Raw genomic sequence first — 14,225 nt, 5'->3', positions numbered from 1 at the left:
AACTCCAATATTGCGCTTTTTCCCTTCTGAGCTCTGTACTATGCCTCAAAAGTAGTTTTCGACTACATAAGGGGTATTGGTGTACTCAGGAGAAATTGCACAACAAATTTTGGGTTCCATTTTCCACTGTTACCCCTTGTGAAAATTTGGAGCTGGAAGAAAATTTTTGTGGGAAAAATGGGATTTTTTTTATTTTCATGGCTCTATGTTATAAACGTCTGTGAAGCACCTACACATTTAGATAAATTCTTTGAGGGGTCTAGTTTTCAAAATAGGGTGACTTGCGGAGGTTTCCACTGTTTAGGCACATCAGGGTCTCTCCAAGTGCGACATGGCGTCCGCTCTCAATTCCAGACATTTTTTTAGCTCAAAAAGTCAAATGGTGCTCCTTCGATTCCGAGCTCTGCCATGCGCCCACACAGTAGTTTTCCCCCACATATAGGGTATCGGCATACTCAGGAGAAATTGTACATCAAATTTTGGGATCTATTTTCTTCTGTTACCCTTGTGAAATAAAAAAATGTGGATAGAGTAACGCTTTTGTGGAAAAAAGTTACATTTTTATTTTTTTCCTTCCACGTTATTAATTTCTGCGAAGCACCTGAAGGGTTAATAAACTTCTTGAATGTGGTTTTGAGAACCTTGAGGAGTGCAGTTTTTAGAATAATTCACTTTTCGTTATTTTCTGTCAAATAGGCCCCCCAAAGTCACTTCAAATATGATGTGGCCCCTAAAAAAATAGTTGTGTAAAATTTGTTGGAAAAATTGCAAATCGCTGATCAGCTTTTAACCCTTATAACGTCCTAACAAAAAAATTATGTTTCAAAAATTGTGCTGATGTAAAGTAGACATGTGGGAAATGTTATTTATTAACTATTTTGTGTGGTATAACTATCTGATTTTAAGGGCATAAAAATTAAGTTTGAAAATTGCGAAATTTTTAAAATTTTTGCCAAAGTTCCGATATTTTCACTAATAATTGCAAGTTCTATCGAACACATTTTACCACTATCATGAAGAACAATATGTCACAAGAAAACACTGGGTTCCATTGAAAACAAGCTCGGGGGGTGAAGGGGTTATCTCCATCTTCATAAATGTGCATTGTTGGATAGTGCTTGTAAATACAAATAATTTTGCAATTTACTGCTTTTTAACATTTTTGCCGTTCTTGAGATATCAAGACGTTTCTTTTGTTTACAACTCATTGCCTTGGAGACCGACCACCACTGCCAGACAGCAGAACATGCACAGTACTTATGTGCACTTTTCTATTGAGCTTGTAGGACTGTCTTGAAGCTGGCCAGGATCGCTGGAGCCCGCTGTTACCTTCTAATCCAGATTCAGGCCAGTGATTACAAGACAGACACCAGCGGCGGTCGGTCACCTAGGCAACGAGCTGTAAACAAAAGTGTTAATATCTCAAGAACGGCTGAAAATTTTAACACGCAGTAAATTACAAAAGTGCTTGTTTTTACAAACTCTATCTGACAAAAGCCATACATGAAGATGGGATTAACCCTTTAAGGACAGCCCTGGTCCTATGATCCAGACAGGAACGCATTTCCAAAGTGGGTAAGATGGCTACGGACCAAACTTTCTTTTGCAGCCTCTGCATTACATTATCATCCCTGTCTCGTCATTGGGAACTGTGGACTGTATATGCATCGGATACATACAAGTACTGTTTGTTTTTTCTGCAATGGTATTTTATCCAGATTCCTCCTTGATATAAGGAACTGTTCCCGCCCATACGACACCTTTACAACAGGAAGTTTACCCAGAACAGTGGTGGGGGAAGGGAAATGCGTCACCCTCCTCAGTAATGATAATTGTCCCCCTCCCCCACCCGGATAGAAACTTTCATGGGGTTTTACTAGGGATTTGGTGCTATTGGTGACATCATTTCTAAATTAGTTGAGGACTATGGTTTTAGTTTTGAAATGGGAAAGACATACTATTCAGAGCTGGCAAAAGTCCCAGAATCAGTGGGCATGACGGATATGATACACATGGCCGAGTATGACACTGTCCCAAAAATCACTCGCCATTATACTGGCAAAACTGATCAGTCAGAGCACACCTCCACAATGTGGACCTCCCCAGTGCTGCCCCCTACAGGACATGGGAGTAGGAGAACTGGCTGTGGAATAACGTCACTGTTGTGAGGGCGCTGAGCCTAATATGGAATGAGAGCAATGTGGCCGGCTGTGGAATAAGGCCACTGTCATGATGGCAAAGTCATTGGTTGCTTAATATAGGCACTGTTTAGGAGGGCACTGTGGCTAAATATGGAATTGGGGCACTGTTATAAGAGAAATGTGGCATACTGTGGAATAAGGGCACTGTTATGGGGGAACTGAGGCTAAATATGGAGCATGGGCACTGTTATGGGGGCACTGCGACTGGTTGTAAAATAACAACACTGCTAAGAGGGCACTGAGATGGGCTGCGAAATAAAGGCACTGTTAAAAATGCACAGTGGTATAGAAGTATGATTACTAAATATGGAATGTGGGCACTGTTAGGCCATTGGCTGCAGAATATAGGTACTGTTATGAGCGCACTATAACTGGGATTTAGGCACTGTTGCGAGGGCACTGTCACTGGCTGCAAAATATAGGTACTGTTATGGGGGCACTGTTGCTGTGAGTGGAATAACTGCACTGTTATGAGTGAACTCTGGTCATGGGATAAGGGCACTGTTATGAGTGCACTGCCATTGACTGCAGAATATAGGTACTGTTATGGGGCACTGTTGCGGGGAGTGGTGGAATAATTGCACTGCTATGAGTGCTCTCTGGTCATGGGATAAGGGCACTGTTACAAGGGCACTGTCACTGGCTGCAGAATATAGGAACTGTTATGGGGCACTGTTGCTGTGAGTGGAATAATTGCACTGTAATGAGTGCATTCTGGTCATTGGATAAGGGCACTGTTATGACGGCACTGTCATTGGCTGCAGAATATATGGGGCACTGTTGCTGGGTGTAGAATTGCACTGGTAACTCTAGTCATGGGATAAGGGCACTGTTACGAGGGCACTGTCACTGGCTGCAGAATATAGGTACTGTTATGGGGCACTGTTGCTGTGAGTGGAATAATTGTACTGTAATGAGTGCATTCTGGTCATGGGATAAGGGCACTGTTATGAGGGCACTGTCATTGACTGCAGAATATAGGTACTGTAATGAGGGCGCCATAGCTTTGGAATAAGGGCATTGTTATGAGTGCACTGTAATTTTCTTTCTTACAGGGGCACTGTGGCTGGTTTTGTTAATGGGGATGTGTAGTTTATACTCTAATGGGGGGACACCATCTCTGGCACTCATATTAAGTGCATTATGGAATTGCTATACATGCAATTCTCCAATAGGAATTGCAGAGCCTACACTTTGCACGGCTGCAGTCACCTCTGTATGAAGATGGAAAACAGATAACTGGTAATAGCAGAACTTGAGTAACTGCCCATATCTTATGTGTCACATTTGGACTGACTCGCTCACGTCACTTGCTTTTTTACAGGAAGCGGCCTCTGCAGGAGGAATTGTACAATCATTTATGTAATTCCCCCACAGACAGGAGGAGGGTTTGAGTGACAGCTTAGGAGGTCCAATAGTGAACAGTGAAGTGTTTTCTACCATTCCTCTTTTGATTGGCTGCCTCCGTTGATTGACATGTAAACTGCACTAAAGATATTTTGTGGAACATTCTGTCGTGTTCACATTCTTGAATGTGTGAATCACATTGATCACAATAATTCCACAATATGAATTCATCTGCTCACTAAATTTCAGGTAACAACGTTTACTTTAGTAATATAGCCCTAATTAAAATAAAATTGGAACACTGTGCAATGGAAAAGAAAACAAGAATGCAAAAATGTGTGAATCTCTTATCACCATATTTTATTCACAACAGAACATAGAGCAGATCAGAAGGTGAACGTTGGACATGTCTCCATTTCATAAAAAAAATTGCGCATTTAAAAAATGATGGTGACAACAAATCACAAAAAACGTTGGGTCAGGGTTAACAAAAGGCTGGAAAAGTAAGTGATACTAAGGAAAAACAGCCATAGGGTCAATTTATAACTAAATGACGACTGTATGAAAAGAGAATGGTAGAGAGGCAGAGTCTCACAGAAGCAAAGATGGTCGGAGGTCATCAATCTGTGAACTGCAATAATTTCAGAAAAATGTTCTTCAACTGAAAATTGCAAAGGCTTTCAATATCCACTATCTATCGGACATAATGTCATCAAAAGATTCAGAGATTCTGGAGAAATCCATGTGCACAAAGGGACAAGGCCGATGGTCAATGATTCGTGATCTGTGGACACTCAGGTCTCATTGCACTAAAGAAGTTGTCCACCACTTGGACAACTTCTTCTCATACCCCATACTTCTTGGCCCCCATAAAATAATAAAGCAGATACCTCCCTTTCTGAAGCTGTTCCCACGGTGTCTGCACTCTGTCTCTTGGGGATCTCTTGCTGTTGCTGTGACAGGTGACGCCGGCACTGAAATAAGCTGCAGCCGGCTTCAGTTTCATGTTTGATTTGTCCAAAGGTGGAGACAGTGATGCCGGCGCTGACTGGTGGCATTACGTGTCACAACAACCTGGACTGCGAGTGCTGACACCACGGGAATAGCGCTGACACAGGAGATGAGTAAAGGCTTTATTATTTTATGGGGCCAAACATTTTGATCATGAAGGGGTTGTCCACGTGGTGGACAACCCCTTTAAATACACACCTGATTTGGTCATGCAAATCACTGCATGGGCTCCAGAAAACTTCCATAAATCATTGTCTGTAAACACAGCTCTCTGTGCAATCTACATATGCAAGTTACAACTTTATCATGTAAAGAAGCCAAATATCAGCACAATCCAGAAAACGCTGCTGTCTTCTCTGGGCTGAAGCTCCTCTATAATGGACAGAGGCAAAATGCAAAAGTGTTCTGTGATCAGAGGAGTCAAAATGTCAAATTCTTTATGAAAACCACAGACGTTGTGTCTTGCGGACTCAGGAGGAGAAGGACCATCCATCTTGTTATCAAGGAGAGGGACCATCCAGCTTGTTATCAAGGAGAGGGATCAACCAGCTTGTTATCAAGGAAAGGGATAATCCAGCTTGTTATCAAGGAGAGTGACCATCCAGTTTGTTATCAAGGAGTGGGATCATCCAGCTTGTTATCAAGGAGACAGACCATCCAGCTTCTTATCAAGGAAAGGGATCATCCAGCTTGTTAACAAGTAGAGGGACCATCCAGTTTGTTATCAAGGAAATAAATTATCCAGCTTGTTATCAAGGAGACAGACCATCCAGTTTGTTATCAATGAGAGGGATAATCCAGCTTGTTATCAAGGAGAGAGACCATCCAGTTTGTTATCAAAGAGCGGGATCATCCAGCTTGTTATCAAGGATAGGGACCATCCAGCTTGTTATCAGTGCACAGTTCTGCATCTCTGATGCATGGGGGACATTAGTGGCTATAGCAGGGCCAGTGCACACATGAAATTTGCCAACAATGCTGAGGCTTATATAGAGATGATAGAACTGCTCCATCCAGACGATGTCTATTTCAGGGAAGGACGTGTATATTTCAGCAAGACAATGGTAAACCACATGCTGCCTCTATCACAACATCATGGTGTAGCTGTCGCAGGAGAAGAGTTTGGGGGGATGATCTGGCCGCCTGCAGTCCGTACCTGACACCAATAGAAAACATTTGGCGCATTATAAAACGACAGATCCAGCAAAGACCCCGAATTGTGGAGCAGCAAGAATCCAATATTAGACAAGAAGGGGACAATGGAACCTTTGCTTCATTCAAAAATAGGCAAAGCTGAGCGCGAGTTTTGGGACTTTTGCTGGTCCACTGTGGCCGAACCCCCAAGGATCAAAAAGTTATCATGAGAAGGGATTATATGTCCACTGGGGCAATGGTCAGATGCAATGAATGGAGTAATTAACTCATCTTCTAGTCTATAAAGCTCTCCATACTGCGGCATCATCATCCATCTCCATGTGCCAGCCATCCTCCCTTATCACACGTGTCATTCTACCAACAAAGGCAGGCAGTCCCCTAGGCCGAAATAATGCTGTGTACCTATTGTGTTACTCCACCAATTATTTAGAGCGCTAACTTGTATGGGCAGTGGGGTCCTCTCTCCTGTAGGGTGTCCGCTCTTATGGATAGGGTCCTCTCTCCTGTAGTGTCAGCTCGTATGGGCAAGCTCCTCTTTAGTGTAGAGTGTAGCTCGTATGGGCAGGGTCCTCTTTAGTGTAGGGTGTCCGCTTTTATGGGCAGGGTCCTCTCTCCTGTAGGGTGTCAGCTCTTATGGTCAGTAGGGTCCTCTCTCTTGTAGAGTGTCAGCTCTTATGGTCAGTGGGGTCCTCTCTCTTGTAGAGTGTCAGCTCTTATGGACAGCGTCCACTCTCCTGCAGAGTGACAGCTCTTATGGGCAGGGTCCAATTTCTTGTAGAGTGTCAGCTCTTATGGTCAGAGACCTCTCTCTTGTAGAGTGTCAGCTTTTGTAGGCACTGTCCTCTCTCTTGTAAAGTGTAAGCTCTTTTCTGTAGAGTGTCAGCTGTTATGGTCACTGGGGTCCTCTCTCCTGTAGAGTGTCAGTTTTTATGGGCAGGGTCCACTCTCCTGTAGAGGGAAGGTTTTATGGGCAGGGTCGTCTTTCCTGTAGATCGTCAGCTCCTATGCACAAGGGCTTCTCTTCTGTACGGTGTCAGCTCTTACGGGCAGAGTAATCTTTCTCCTTCTAGAGCGTTCGCTCCTACGCACAGGGGTTTCTTCTCTTCTGTAGGGTGTCAGCTCTTATGGGCAGGGTCCTCTCTCCTGTAGAGCGTCAGCTCCTAAGCACAGGGGTCTCTCTTCTGCAGAGCGTCAGCTCTGCTGGGCAGGGTCTTCTCTCCTGTAGAGCGTCAGCTCCTAAGCACAGGGGTCTCTCTTCTGCAGAGTGTCAGCTCTTATGGGCAGGGTCCTCTCTCCTGTAGAGCGTTAGCTCCTACGCACAGGGGTCTCTCTTCTGCAGGGTGTCAGCTCTTATGGGCAGGGCCCTCTCTCCTGTAGATTGTCAGCTCCTACGCACAGGGGTCTCTCTTCTGCAGGGTGTCAGCTCTTATGGGCAGGGCCCTCTCTCCTGTAGATTGTCAGCTCCTATGCACAGTGGTCTCTCTTCTGCAGGGTGTCAGCTCCTGTGCACAGGGTCCTCTCTCCTGTAGGGTGTCAGCTCTTATGGGCAGGGTCTTCTCTCCTGTAGGGTGTCAGCTCTATTGTGCAGAGTCCTTTCTCTCCTGTAGAGTGTCAGCTCTTATGAGCAGGGTCCTCTCCTGTAGAGCGTCAGCTCCTACGCACAGGGGTCTCTCTTCTACAGGGTGTCAGCTCTTATGGGCAGGGTCCTCTCTCCTGTAGAGCGTCAGCTCCTTCGCACAGGGGTCTCTCTTGTGCAGGGTGTCAGCTCTTATGGGCAGGGTCCTCTCTCCTGTAGAGCGTCAGCTCCTAAGCACAGGGGTCTCTCTTCTGCAGGGTGTCAGCTCTTATGTGCAGGGTCCTCTCTCCTGTAGAGTGTCAGCTCCTGTGCACAGGGTCCTTTCTCCTGTAGGGTGTCAGCTCTTATGGGCAGGGTTTTCTCTCCTGTAGAGCGTCAGCTCTTATGAGCAGGGTCCTCTCTCCTGTAGAGTGTCAGCTCCTAAGCACAGGGGTCTCTCTCCTGTAGGGTGTCAGCTCTTATGGGCAGGATCCTCTCTCCTGTAGAGCGTCAGCTCCTAAGCACAGGGGTCTCTCTTCTGCAGGGTGTCAGCTCTTATGAGCAGGGTCCTCTCTCCTGTAGAGCGTCAGCTCCTAAGCACAGGGGTCTCTCTTCTACAGGGTGTCAGCTCTTATGAGCAGGGTCCTCTCTCCTGTAGAGCGTCAGCTCCTACGCACAGGGGTCTCTCTTCTACAGGGTGTCAGCTCTTATGGGCAGGGTCCTCTCTCCTGTAGAGCGTCAGCTCCTATGCACACGGGTCTCTCTTCTACAGGGTGTCAGCTCTTATGGGCAGAGTCCTTTCTCTCCCGTAGAGCGTCAGCTCCTACGCACAGGGGTCTCTCTTCTACAGGGTGTCAGCTCTTATGAGCAGGGTCCTCTCTCCTGTAGAGCGTCAGCTTCTACGCACAGGGTCCTCTCTCCTGTAGAGTGTCAGCTCTTATGGGCAGGGTCTTCTCTCCTGTAGAGTGTCAGCTCTTATGAGCAGGGTCCTCTCTCCTGTAGAGCGTCAGCTCCTAAGCACAGGGGTCTCTCTTCTGCAGGGTGTCAGCTCTTATGTGCAGGGTCCTCTCTCCTGTAGAGCGTCAGCTCCTACGCACAGGGGTCTCTCTTCTACAGGGTGTCAGCTCTTATGAGCAGGGTCCTCTCTCCTGTAGAGCGTCAGCTCCTACGCACAGGGGTCTCTCTCCTGTAGGGTGTCAGCTCTTATGGGCAGGGTCCTCTCTCCTGTAGAGTGTCAGCTCCTATGCACAGGGGTCTCTCTCCTGTAGGGTGTCAGCTCTTATGCGCAGGGTCCTCTCTCCTGTAGAGCGTCAGCTCCTACGCACAGGGGTCTCTCTTCTGCAGGGTGTCAGCTCTTATGAGCAGGGTCCTCTCTCCTGTAGAGCGTCAGCTCCTAAGCACAGGGGTCTCTCTTCTACAGGGTGTCAGCTCTTATGAGCAGGGTCCTCTCTCCTGTAGAGCGTCAGCTCCTACGCACAGGGGTCTCTCTTCTACAGGGTGTCAGCTCTTATGAGCAGGGTCCTCTCTCCTGTAGAGCGTCAGCTCCTAAGCACAGGGGTCTCTCTTCTACAGGGTGTCAGCTCGTATGAGCAGGGTCCTCTCTCCTGTAGAGCGTCAGCTCCTACGCACAGGAGTCTCTCTTCTACAGGGTGTCAGCTCTTATGAGCAGGGTCCTCTCTCCTGTAGGGTGTCAGCTCTTATGGGCAGGGTCCTCTCTCCTGTAGAGTGTCAGCTCCTAAGCACAGGGGTCTCTCTCCTGTAGGGTGTCAGCTCTTATGGGCAGGGTCCTCTCTCATAGGGTTAAACAAAGGTCAAATCAATTAGTGAGCTAATGGATGTCCACTGCAGGGGTACATACCCTTCGCCACGTAGGTCCCTCTCACAAAATGATGTTAAGGGGTCATCTGCTTTTGGTAACCTATCCATATGCTGGTTTATCGAGGTAATTGAGGGGTCTTTTAGCCAGAGCAAGGAGCTGCTGCGGACATTTGGTTGACCCCTGTGCATTATTCAAAGATCATCTGCATACTGCCCCCGCTTCCACCAGCTATCCCATAATCATTATGCAGACATCCCATAATAATCCTCTCCTTGCAGCCCACAGTAATAACATGAGGGGAAACGCACATCCCATAATAGTCTCCACACAGACATCCCATAATGAACCAGAAGGTGAGCAATAGAGCGACATCCCATAATGAGCCAGACAGCGCGAGAGAGATCGACAGCCCATAATAGTGCACGCTGGCATCCCATAATGCTGGGGAAGTCTGACATAATAAGTGTGGTGTGAGGGAGAGCGAACATGACATCCCATAATAGGTTCTCCCGACAGCCCATAATGACAGTAGCTCTGTTCTTGGTGCCAGTGATGCCAAATATTCTAATGCTGCAACTTTCTAATATAAGTTTCCTTTCACATCATTCTCATGACCTCTTCTTGCTGTCGGTGAATGGAAACTTTCTTCTCAGACTTCCAGGGGTTAAAAGCTTTCCCTGACCTGATACTTCTCACAGCTGAAAGTGTGCAACAATTGTATCCAGTCTGGAGTCACAGATACATTGTACCTGCCCTGATACATTGTAGGAAACCATCAGGACAGGAGGGAGAGGGGTCAGCTCTGCTGGGGAAGTGGATGTGTCCATTCACTGACAGCAGGCAGAGATCATACAAAGGGAAGAAATGGGACACAGTATAAGAGAAAGTGGCAGAATATTCCAATAGACATTATGGGGGATTAGGTCAATACGTGTCCCATTAATCAGTTTTTGGGTACATCTTGGAGGCACCATGGCAGCTATATGTGCTAAGTAAACAGTAGCAAGTTTTTCATCTTGGTTGCTGCTGCCACTTCCTATGCAGAGTGCAGCAGAGATGAATTTGTAACCAGCTGCTGCACTCTGCATAGGCAGCCATACAGAGGCTGAGCAAGACATGCGCACTGCGCTGTACTCTCCTGCAGCTCTCCACCTTTCCTCTTACTTGTAATTTAGTGAGATGAGAGACAATTTATTTTTAAAGTGTGTTCTGTAACTGTAATATGTTTTGACATATTTTCCTGTCCTAACTAGGGTTAGGTTTAGAACAAGGGTTAGGTTTAGAGCTAGGGTTAGGTTTAGAACAAGGGTTAGGTTTAGAGTTAGGGTTTAGATCTAGCGTTAGGTTTAGAGTTAGGGTTTAGATCTAGAGTTAGGTTTAGAGCTAGGGTTTAGATCTAGGGTTAGGTTTAGAGTTAGGGTTTAGATCTCGGGTTAGGTTTAGAGCTAGCGTTAGGTTTAGAGATAGGGTTTAGATCTAGGGCTAGGTTTAGAGCTAGGGTTTAGATCTAGGGTTAGGTTTAGAGCTAGGGTTAGGTTTAGAGTTAGGGTTTAGATCTGGGGTTAGGTTTAGAGCTAGGGTTTAGATCTAGGGTTAGGTTTAGAGTTAGGGTTTAGATCTAGAGTTAGGTTTAGAGCTAGGGTTTAGATCTAGGGTTAGGTTTAGAGTTAGGGATTAGATCTAGGGTTAGGTTTAGAGCTAGGGTTAGGTTTAGATATAGGGTTTAGATCTAGGGTTAGGTTTAGAGCTAGGGTTTAGATCTAGGGTTAGGTTTAGAGCTAGGGTTTAGATCTAGGGTTAGGTTTAGAGCTAGGGTTAGGTTTAGAGTTAGGGTTTAGATCTGGGGTTAGGATTAGAGCTAGGGTAAGGTTTAGAGTTAGGATTTAGATCTAGCGTTAGGTTTAGAGTTAGGGTTTAGATCTAGAGTTAGGTTTAGAGCTAGGGTTTAGATCTAGGGTTAGGTTTAGAGTTAGGGATTAGATCTAGGGTTAGGTTTAGAGCTAGGGTTAGGTTTAGATATAGGGTTTAGATCTAGGGTTAGGTTTAGAGCTAGGGTTTAGATCTAGGGTTAGGTTTAGAGCTAGGGTTTAGATCTAGGGTTAGGTTTAGAGCTAGGGTTAGGTTTAGAGTTAGGGTTTAGATCTAGGGTTAGGTTTAGAGCTAGGGTAAGGTTTAGAGTTAGAGTTTAGATCTAGCGTTAGGTTTAGAGTTAGGGTTTAGATCTAGAGTTAGGTTTAGAGCTAGGGTTTAGATCTAGGGTTAGGTTTAGAATTAGGGTTTAGATCTAGGGTTAGGTTTAGATCTAGGGTTAGGTTTAGAGTTAGGGTTTAGATCTAGGGTTAGGTTTAGAGCTAGGGTTAGGTTTAGAGTTAGGGTTTAGATCTAGGGTTAGGTTTAGAGCTAGGGTAAGGTTTAGAGTTAGGGTTTAGATCTAGCGTTAGGTTTAGAGTTAGGGTTTAGATCTAGAGTTAGGTTTAGAGCTAGGGTTTAGAGTTAGGGTTTATATCTAAGGTGAGGTTTAGAGCTAGGGTTTAGAGCTAGGGTTTAGATCTAGGGTTAGGTTTAGAGCTAGGGTTTAGATCTAGGGTTAGGTTTAGAGTTAGGGTTTAGATCTAGGGTTAGGTTTAGAGCTAGGGTTAGGTTTAGAGATAGGGTTTAGATCTAGGGTTAGGTTTAGAGCTAGGGTAAGGTTTAGAGTTAGGGTTTAGATCTAGCGTTAGGTTTAGAGTTAGGGTTTAGATCTAGAGTTAGGTTTAGAGCTAGGGTTTAGCGATAGGGTTAAGTTTTGAGTTAGGGTTTAGAGCTAAGGTTAGGTTTAGAGCTAGGGTTTAGAGGAGCTTGGGTTAGGTTTAGAGTTAGGGTTTAGATCTAGGTTTAGGTTTAGAGCTAGGGTTAGGTTTAGAGTTAGGGTTTAGATCTAGGGTTAGGTTCAGAGCTAGGGTTAGGTTTAGAGCTAGGGTTAGAACTGAAGCTAAGGTTATGGCTAGTGTTAAGGCTGTGGCTATGGTTTGGGTTGGGGCTAGAGTTAAGGCTAGTGTTAGGGCCAGTGATAAGGTTAGTGCTTGAGATAAACTTAGGGCTGTGGCTAGAATTTGGGATATGATTTGAGCTAGAGCTAGCAATAGAGCTAAGGCTAAAGTTAGGGTTGGATTTAGGGCTGGGAAAAAGATTAGGGCAGGGGCTAGGGTTGAGGTTAAGGCTTGGTTTAGAGTTGGGGCTAGGGTTAGTGCTTGGGTTAAGGCTATGGTTTAGGCTAGGATTAGGACAGAGGTTAAAGTTAGGGCTAGAGTTAAGACTACGGCTAAGGTTAGGATTGGGGCTAGGGTTAGGCCTTGTGGGGCAACTGCAAAGGTTAGGGCTAGTGGTAAGGTTAGTGCTGGAGGTAAGCTTAGGGCTGTGGCTAGAGTTTGGGCTGGAGCTAGCAATAGGGCTGAGGCTAAAGTTAGGGTTAGTTTTAGGGATGGGAATAAGATTCGGGCAGGGGCTAGGGTTTAGGGTAGGCCTTGGGTTAGAGTTGGGGATAGAGTTAGTGCTTGGGTTAAGGCGAGGGATAGGACTGGTACTAGGATTAAGATTGAGGCTAAGGTTACAGATAGTGTTAAGTCTGGTGCTAAGGTTTGGAGTAGGGTTAGGGCTGGGGATTTATGGTATATGCAGGGGAAGCACAGAGCCCGGGGGTCTGCCATATCACTGTTTGTCTAGTAGGGGGGCTAGACAAGGGACCACCTCTGTTAAGGCCTTTAATTGAGGTTGGGGCTAGTGTTAGTGCTGGGGCTAGGATCAGGGTTTAGGCTGACCTCAGGGCTAGCGTTAAGGTTAGGGTTAGGGCTACTACTAAGATTAGGGCTTGGGCTAAGGTTATGACTGGGGTAAGGATTAGGTCTAGAGTAAAACAATTTTTAAAAATTTTTTTTAGAATATGTCAGATTTCAGAAAAAAAGGAGAAAAAATCTAGAGGGTCAAAGGGCAGGTATAATTTCTGGACTGGTGCAAGGGTCTCAGGCTAACGTGCCGTGCCCCAGTAGCCCCCAATACACCACGGCCCGGTGGCTCCGCTCTCTGGTTAATAGCGGGGGCTCTGAGCAGTGACGTCCCCCCATGATGTCCATATATCCTAATATGTTCTGCCCCGCTCTTATTTCTTATATTTTCCTGCAATGTATCTGTGAGGTAAACTCTAGGCCAGGACAGGATTTAGGCCGTCTGGATGAAAACAAGACCATTTCCATTCACTGGCAGCAAGCAGAGGTGTACACAAGGGACAACGGAGAGCGGTGGTCCGCCACTTCACTGTTTGTCTAGTTTGGGGACCAGACCACCTCTGTTACGGCCTTGACATCATCCCGCAGCGCACTGAGGCCTATGTACCTATAAAGTGGACATCCAAGATGTCCGCCTGCCCCGTACACAATACATAGGGTTCATTCACCTCAAACACGTTTTTAAGATTTTGTTTACCACAACAATATGAAAGGGGTGGTCATTACTGACAGAGGAGACCCCCCGTGTGAGCGAACATTTTTATTTTATCATAATTATTTGTTGCCTGTGGTACTGCTATAATTCCCCCTCCCAATAGTTCACAGAACTTTGACCCCCATAGGGTTTAATAGTGATTTAAGATCGATCCACAACAAAGGCGGGGGTGTCATGGTTGGATAGGGACCCTGCACTAAGCGTAAAAATGGCCGTAATAAACGTTTGATATCGCGGTGGATGAACGGTTGTGAATTATCACGATATATTTTATTATACAGCAGGGAGTATCGCGATATATTCCTGTCAGATTGCGCAAAAAATTCACTGCGGAAAAGCTGGGTGAGGACTAACATGGCCGCCGTGAGGGCTCCCAAACAGCTGTTCTGATTGGTGACCGAGAGGCGACTGCTCAGGATTCTGGGACAGCTGGGTGGCCGCCATATAACATGGCAGGAGGTGGCCCTCAGGTGATGTGTGCCCCTGCTGTCACCATGGCACCTGGCACTCTGAGGTCCTGTCATTCTCATACTTGATTATGGGCTGCTGTCAGGAGGCCCTATTATGGGATGTCATGTTCTCTCTCTCCCTCACACTTATTATGGGATGCCAGGCTTTGCCTAAAGTTATTATGGGATGTCACTGTGCGCTGCACTATTAT

Source organism: Ranitomeya variabilis, chromosome 4 (assembly GCF_051348905.1).
Source record: "Ranitomeya variabilis isolate aRanVar5 chromosome 4, aRanVar5.hap1, whole genome shotgun sequence".
In the NCBI taxonomy this organism is placed as follows: Eukaryota; Metazoa; Chordata; class Amphibia; order Anura; family Dendrobatidae; genus Ranitomeya; species Ranitomeya variabilis.
Note: the sequence above shows the minus strand (reverse complement) of the source record.